The sequence below is a fragment of the Hesperophylax consimilis genome, chromosome 18, assembly GCF_061612785.1.
Source record: "Hesperophylax consimilis isolate HC1 chromosome 18, BYU_Hcon_1.0, whole genome shotgun sequence".
NCBI classification, from domain to species: domain Eukaryota; kingdom Metazoa; phylum Arthropoda; class Insecta; order Trichoptera; family Limnephilidae; genus Hesperophylax; species Hesperophylax consimilis.
In genome coordinates, this window is record NC_142853.1 from 19,432,023 (window position 1) to 19,439,210 (window position 7,188).

The 7,188-nt window shown below is 33.2% G+C and overlaps 1 non-coding gene across 1 annotated transcript; it reads right to left on the reverse strand.

Annotated features, from left to right (window-relative positions):
* Nucleotides 1–4,065: 4,065 nt before the first annotated feature.
* Nucleotides 4,066–4,138, reverse strand: TRNAA-AGC (transfer RNA alanine (anticodon AGC)). The gene has a single exon. It is a non-coding gene; the product is annotated as a tRNA-Ala (tRNA).
* Between the last annotated feature and the right edge of the window lie 3,050 nt (nucleotides 4,139–7,188).

Genomic DNA, 7,188 nt, shown 5'->3' on the forward strand with positions numbered 1-7,188 from the left:
TTAATGCACTCAACATCGCATAGAATTTAAAATTTGACTTTGAATTTCCAAAACTGCATGTATGAAGAATAATTCAGTAAAGCAACAAAGTGGGTAGGTTAGGTACCTCCTTATATATTTTAACAAAAATATATTACATTTTATTTTTAAAATTCTAATAATTTTAATAAAAGTGATTAAAAAAATTTTGTTTTGAAAACCTTTAAAATTAATTGGAAAAGATTTTTCTAATATAATAAGTTACTTGTCAGTTCAAAATATATGTGTGTTTTCTAAGGCAAAAAATATCATATATGTATCTACAGACATTAATACAAACATCATCATTGCCATGGTTGCCTGGATGGAGCCCCTAATAGCTCTCTGGAGACGGAAGACAGTCAAATATCCTCCACAAACGGCTATTTGTATAAATTATTTAATAATTTTCACATATTTTTTCGAAACATGGAATTTATTGTATTCCACTACCATTGCGTATATTTTATATTTCATACCGCCAAAAAATAAATCAAATTTATAATTTTAGATATTTCATTTTCAATTTAAACTTAATTGCAATTTTTTTTCTTATTTTAATAACCATTCCTTCCGCTGTTCTTTCACCTTCGCCCGAAGCAAGAATTACATAACCGATAGCCGATAATGAAATGGAATGTTCAAGGCGTGAAATAAATACGTGATTTCTATCTACGATATTCCGAACACGAATATTGGCCCTGTTTTTACTGGGCTAAATGAGCCCTGAACATTTGCGGGGAAAACACCCTTTATACAAAAACCACCCTTGATACAAAAACACGTTTGCGTGAACCTGTTTTCGTATTATTGAGGCAATTTTACAGTGCGAAAATTACGCCGTGTATTTTTTCGGTGGTGAAATCGTTTCAACGGTTTCCTATTACTGAATATAATAGTTTTATATTGAATGAGCTTCGGTAAATAAGCGAAGTCGAATTCAGCAGAAATTAAATTATCGATGGAAATTTTATTCAAATTGTGGGCATTGAAATCGTTGACGGTTTTATTAAATTACTTGCAAAGCTCATTGCGGTATTTGGAGCCATTTTCAATTTAAATCAGAACATACATACTTTTTGCCAACTGCCCGGAACCAGTGAGACTACAGCATACCTAATTGGTGTGTGTTATAGGCTCAAAGAAATGAAGAGGGTTGGGAATATGAAGATTGGGAGGAATTTGGTTACTGAGATCTGGTCTCTTAACATGGTTAAAGCCACTTTAAGCAATTTTTTAACCGTGTACGATCGTGTGATAAATGAGGAGATCCGTAAATAATGCAGAACTGGTGTTAACGTGATGTTAAGATTAAGAAAGGAGTGTAAGGAAAATATATTATGCAAATGTGAATGGCAGAAGAAGTCATGGACGCCCTAGGAAGACACGGCACCATCAAGTCATTGAACCAGATACTTGAGCCGGGTCATGTCAAGAGTAAGAATAATAAAAGAGTATGTTTGAGACGATTCAATGGTGGAAAACGGAAGGAAACATGTCGCAGTGAGTAAATTTGATTGGCATTCACTTGAATAAGGTTACCAGATATTTTTATATTTTTAGCTAACTTAATCGTCATTTGACACATAATTTCAACTCTTTTAATTAACATTTAAAAAAATCGAAACGTTCAGTCTGCTAACAGAAGGCCCACCGTATCTTCACATTTTTTAGAGTTTGGGCCGTTTATTAGTTAATTTTCCACATGTTGGAACCGCGGCCAACATGTCGCTGACGGGCACTCCGTCTTCCTGAGAAATCGTCCTGCGGTACGTAACGCGTCACGCAAACACACACGTACAACATAAAACGCTACAACATACATCCCTCTACGACCTCCAACCACTGAACATAAAAACCCTGGAATTGTGAAATAGGTATCGCATCTAACGTCGAGATGCATGAATGAATGAATAGATTTCCTGATAAACTCTTAGTAAAATACGAATACATTATGACGATGTCGGATGCGAAATCATAAAAATCCTAATATTTTCGCGTTTCGTTATTATATATTATTATGAAGGTAAATACAGGAGCATGAAAACGGGTTCCGCCATACTAGGAATTTACTAAAAGTTTATCAGGAAATGGCCTGCAATCCCATTTCAACTGGATTACCAATAATTTGAAGAGATTCTTAAAACATTACCGATACTAATTTTTCTCCGTGCGTGACCTAGACTACTAGATACTATTTTTTATAAAATAAAGAAAAACGTTCTTAGATTCCGAATGACCTGGCAACATTAAATTCGACCACTTACAACATATTAAGAAGAATTTTTTTTGTTATTTCAGCTTTTTTTTTTCAATGAGCTGACACACGTTTAAACCCACGATGCCTTGGGTGGTAACCTAACGACACGAACCGCTCGAACAACTAACTGGTCAAATCTACACCAATTTGAAAGAAAATTAATAAATATTGAATAAATTTAAAATTCTATCAACAATTTCGATACTTCAAAATTTTTAAAGAATATTTTAGCGGAATAAGTTTAAGTTGGCTCACTTTGGGAACGCCCATAAGAAAGTTCCATCGGTTAGTTCTTTCAGTGACTCCAAACTACCCAGAACATACATTTTCTTCTTATTTCTTCCACGTTCTTATATTTCAAAATTAAAATTCTTCCCATCCTTACCGTGAGATGGAGTTTAGTTTATGGTGAGAAAACTGTTGACGTTTACTGAAATTTTCTTGTTTCCGGAAATATATGAAAATAAAAATTGATTTATTATTATTGTTTTAGTTCAATACAAAGACATTTAATCTATCAACGCAGCAAAACATTTTTATAATATACTGTTTAGTAAACCACAGTACCACAAAATGCACTGCCGATTCATCCTACCTAAAAAAATTCAGCAAAAATTTACAGGCCATAAAATTGTTTCTATCATGAGCTTTGGAGCCATGAACAAGATTTTTTCTATTCTTCAGTGAGAAAGAAAGTAATATCTGACACAGAATGACACGTCCTTGTAAACTCAATCTATCTTGTTTTATTGAGGTCGAACATTATAAGATGAACAGATTAAGAAATCGAGAAAACCATGTTTTCTATTTTGATTTAAAAGCTTACCATACACTCCTGTATAATTTTAAAACTTACACGGAGGACTCCAAGCATTCACCCGGTCAAGGACTGCAAATTTTTGATATAATTATTTTTAAAAAGGGAGGTGAACAACCTTTAAAATACATTTATGTCATTAAAGGTGTTTTTCTTTTCTTATAAAGTGATACATCCAGTTTACAAACAACATCGCTAAGCAATTTTAAAAACTTAAGCAATATTTGCATTCAACGTTTTATTATTATAAATTGAAAAAATCTGAAAGGATCTTTCATCTACTTTTTCAAAAACAGTATTTCTACGTTCGGGCTGCGTTCAAAATCAGCGAATCTATTTGAAATTGAATATCAGGCAGAAATATTTGTATAAATGGTATTATATTATTTTTTCTAGGCCCGAGAGGTTAAAAAGCCGGGTAGCGCCCACTGGACACTCAATTTAAATTGACATGTTTCTAATACATTGTATAACATAACACACTGTATGTAAGCTACCAATATATTGACTACAGCTGAGTTCCTTCTCTCAAGAGTTATATTATAATAAATAATATATTTATTGATTGATACAAAAATTATAAGCATTAAAAAATATGAAACGACGTAAAAATTCTTTAATATTATTTAACGGAACGTTAGAGAACACACTTGACTTAAGTTAACAAGTGATTCCTGATATTATTTGGAGTAAAAGTTTTTAATTTTGGCCTCCTGTGACATTTTTGAGTTTCCAACTAAAAACTTAAGAATAATTAGGTATTGGATAGTGAGTGGTTGGAGATTACTCGATTGTGTGACCAGTGACGACAAGTAAATTTTTTTTTTTAGAAAACAAAAAAATATCACCAAAGACCAAATTTCATTAATTTTTTTTACTCCAAATAATGTCTTCATAATCTCAATGGTACGCCGAAATTATGATTGAATAACTCATTAAAAATATATATTCCTGAGAAAAAAAAATCGTTTGGAGGCGCCGGGTATCGATCCCGGTACCTCTCACATGCTAAGCGAGCGCTCTACCATCTGAGCTACGCCCCCGGTGAAGTTACTTACAAAGAAAATAAACATGATTCGTTGAATTACAAGACTTGATCCAATTTATTGCAAACAAGTCCAATTATTACTTCGCCGTAATTTATCAAATCAACTTTCTCTCGGTGACGCAAGCTGCTAACAAAAATAATGCCTAGGAAAATATTACATCGAGCAACAAGTGTAAATTTAAGTTGCATAGATTCTAGTTTCATCTCAGCACATAATCGAACACTTAAACATATTCAATTCAAAGGTTGCATACATATCAGAGAGGATATGATGTTAAAGGATACATATTAGAGGATGCATATATATGATGCATACATATCACCTATAAATCTCTTGGACTAAATATTTTTAATTCATTACATCCTCTACCTACAACTAAGTCCTTCATCACGACAATTTACCTATGACAATTATGCAAATTGCTAAACCTTGTAAATATGGTAATCAAATAATGAAATTAGTAACTAGTGACATAATTTCATAATATTTAAAGCTTCAAAAGTACGTAAATATTACAATAAAATTAGTTAAATTATTTTTAAACATACAAATTTCGGCTGTCGGTGCATGGATAAGTAATGTGATTTTTTTATGTAATATTACGTAACATGGATCGGTCAGTCAGAGCTGAGTAGGCATCGCGTCTGAGTCCCACCCAAGCGTAGTGTATTCAATTCCTCAGCTGGCTAAGTCCTCCATCACGACACAAGCAACATTTTCCGCTCACTGTGATGGTAGTAGGAGATTTTCTAATATTTTGAGGTTATTCGTAACCTGGGAATGTTTGTATTTATTTTAAAAAATATTCCATTCTTTTCAATTATTTTCGTTTTATTGTAAAATTACTAGCAATAAATTAGGCACCAAAATTATTTTCCTGTAAATAATATTTTATGTGTTATTCAAAATGTTAGTTCAAATGCTTAAAAGATGCATAAATGAATTGATACAGTGAAACTAGGTCCAGTGGGCATATTTTAGCTGGCAGTTCATGTAGCTATTTAATTCGTACACGCATATTCGGCAGAACTACGTTTTTCATTCGATTAGTATGAATATAACGTGTCTTGTATGTTTATAATTTCATTGGATGGAATAATTCTTTGGAATTATTACGAATCTAATTCGTAATTTTTAAGATTACTAACATTCTTATTTTAAAAGGCAAAAATTTCTTATAAATTAATTCTTTCAGCTTCACAAATCTTGCAATTATAATATCTCGTGATTTTTCACGAGCCAGCGCTAGTTAGTAAATAAATTCATTAAGCAATTCAAAAAATAAATTTGTTCTCCAGCATTTTATATCTAGGATTGATTAAATTTGCTGAGAGAAAATACGATTATGACGAGCCAGTTAATGGAATAAGAAATCTGGTACACCCAACATATCTGGTTCATGGCGTGATCACATTATGAAATACTTGTGTCAAATTCAAATAAAATAAATAAATAATTAGTCGGCTGTAATATCACTATAACGTAAAAATATCTCCCGAGTAAAACTAAATGCCGGAACCCGAGAAGAACCCGCGCCTTCTGATGTCTGATGATAAAAACCTTGTCTTATAAACATTAGTTTATCATTAAAAAATGTATATAATAATAATATTTCGATGATTTATATAGCATCGCAAGGGCGCTGTACAAATATAAGTATTGAATAATAAATACAGCTGGCTTACAATTAGGATTCATAATAACTAGTGACTTACATCTAATAGTTATTTTTAATGACTTACAACTAAAGATTATAACTACTAAGTAAAAACTACTAGTAACTACTAAGTTCCTTCACCACTTAGGATTCTTGCTGCAGAGCCTCCATCTTCTATCTTCGTAGAACGTCTCAGCGGTGCTGCCAAGGTCTGGTATCTGTGAGAGGATAGTGTGTCAGCGCTTTATTAGAAGCAGACACATACCTGGACGGATGACGAACCTCGTGCTGGCACTGTTGGTGGACGCGGTGGACTCTTTCGCTGCAGCAGCTGGCACAGTTTCTTCACCACCTAGGATTCTGGCTGCAGAGTCTCCATCTTCTATCTTCGTGTCACCTGTTCCTATACTTCATTTTACTTAACTTAACTTCACTCTATTTTTGTAATATTCATACTTTCTGTAATACCTGCATCAACTGTAAAGCGCCCCTGAGGTGATATCTCACAAAAGCGGCGCTATACAAATTATCCAATAATAAATAAATAAATAAATAAAAACGAGTGACTTACATCTAAGACTTGGTGACCGGATAAATAATCACAATGATAATTCATCACATCTTTAAAAAGTTATATAAAGTCATGGAAAGTGATGAAACAAAAACTATTAACTGGGTTTAGTAGGTTAGGTTAGGTTTATTTTTTTTCATCCTTTCTAATGACTTTATATCATTTTTTAAAAGCGTGTTGAATTGTCACTGTGTTGAGTTATCATGGAACCCTAATACTTATATCTAGGGACTTACGACTAAGGCCTAACCACGTAACTTCCCCATCCGCCTGTATGGAATCAGAGGCGGGCCTTACGCTTGCCTCCTGAAATATTGTACAGTATTGTACCTTATACTATGTCAAGCGGCATGCGATGATAGAATTTCAATTGAAGTAACTTAGACTTCCTTATTCTGTATTTTTGATATATGAATACAGTATCTTTTCTTTTACTATTTTCATTTTTAGAGGAGGCACAGCTTCCCCTGCCCCATTGCCCGAACCGCTACTGCAGTCTACCGAGTATTGAAGCCAGTCAAGTATCTGTAACTGAGAAATTTGTACTTAATTTTCTGATAAGGCACCAATATGGCATTTGCGAAAGAATGATTGATGAGTCCCGATAAAGTCTTAAAACTTTTGCAATTCCAAAATGCTCCGAGATCCACTGATAAATACAGACAGTTCTCCGAACATATTACTTGCTACGTGAAAGCCTTTCCATTCGCAAAAAATATTATAAATTAGCTCGTGATCTGTTTTGAAGAAGTTTGAGACACAGGCGTTTTATGACTTGTTTTTGTAGATTTCCATGGTCGCTTATAATCTGTTTTG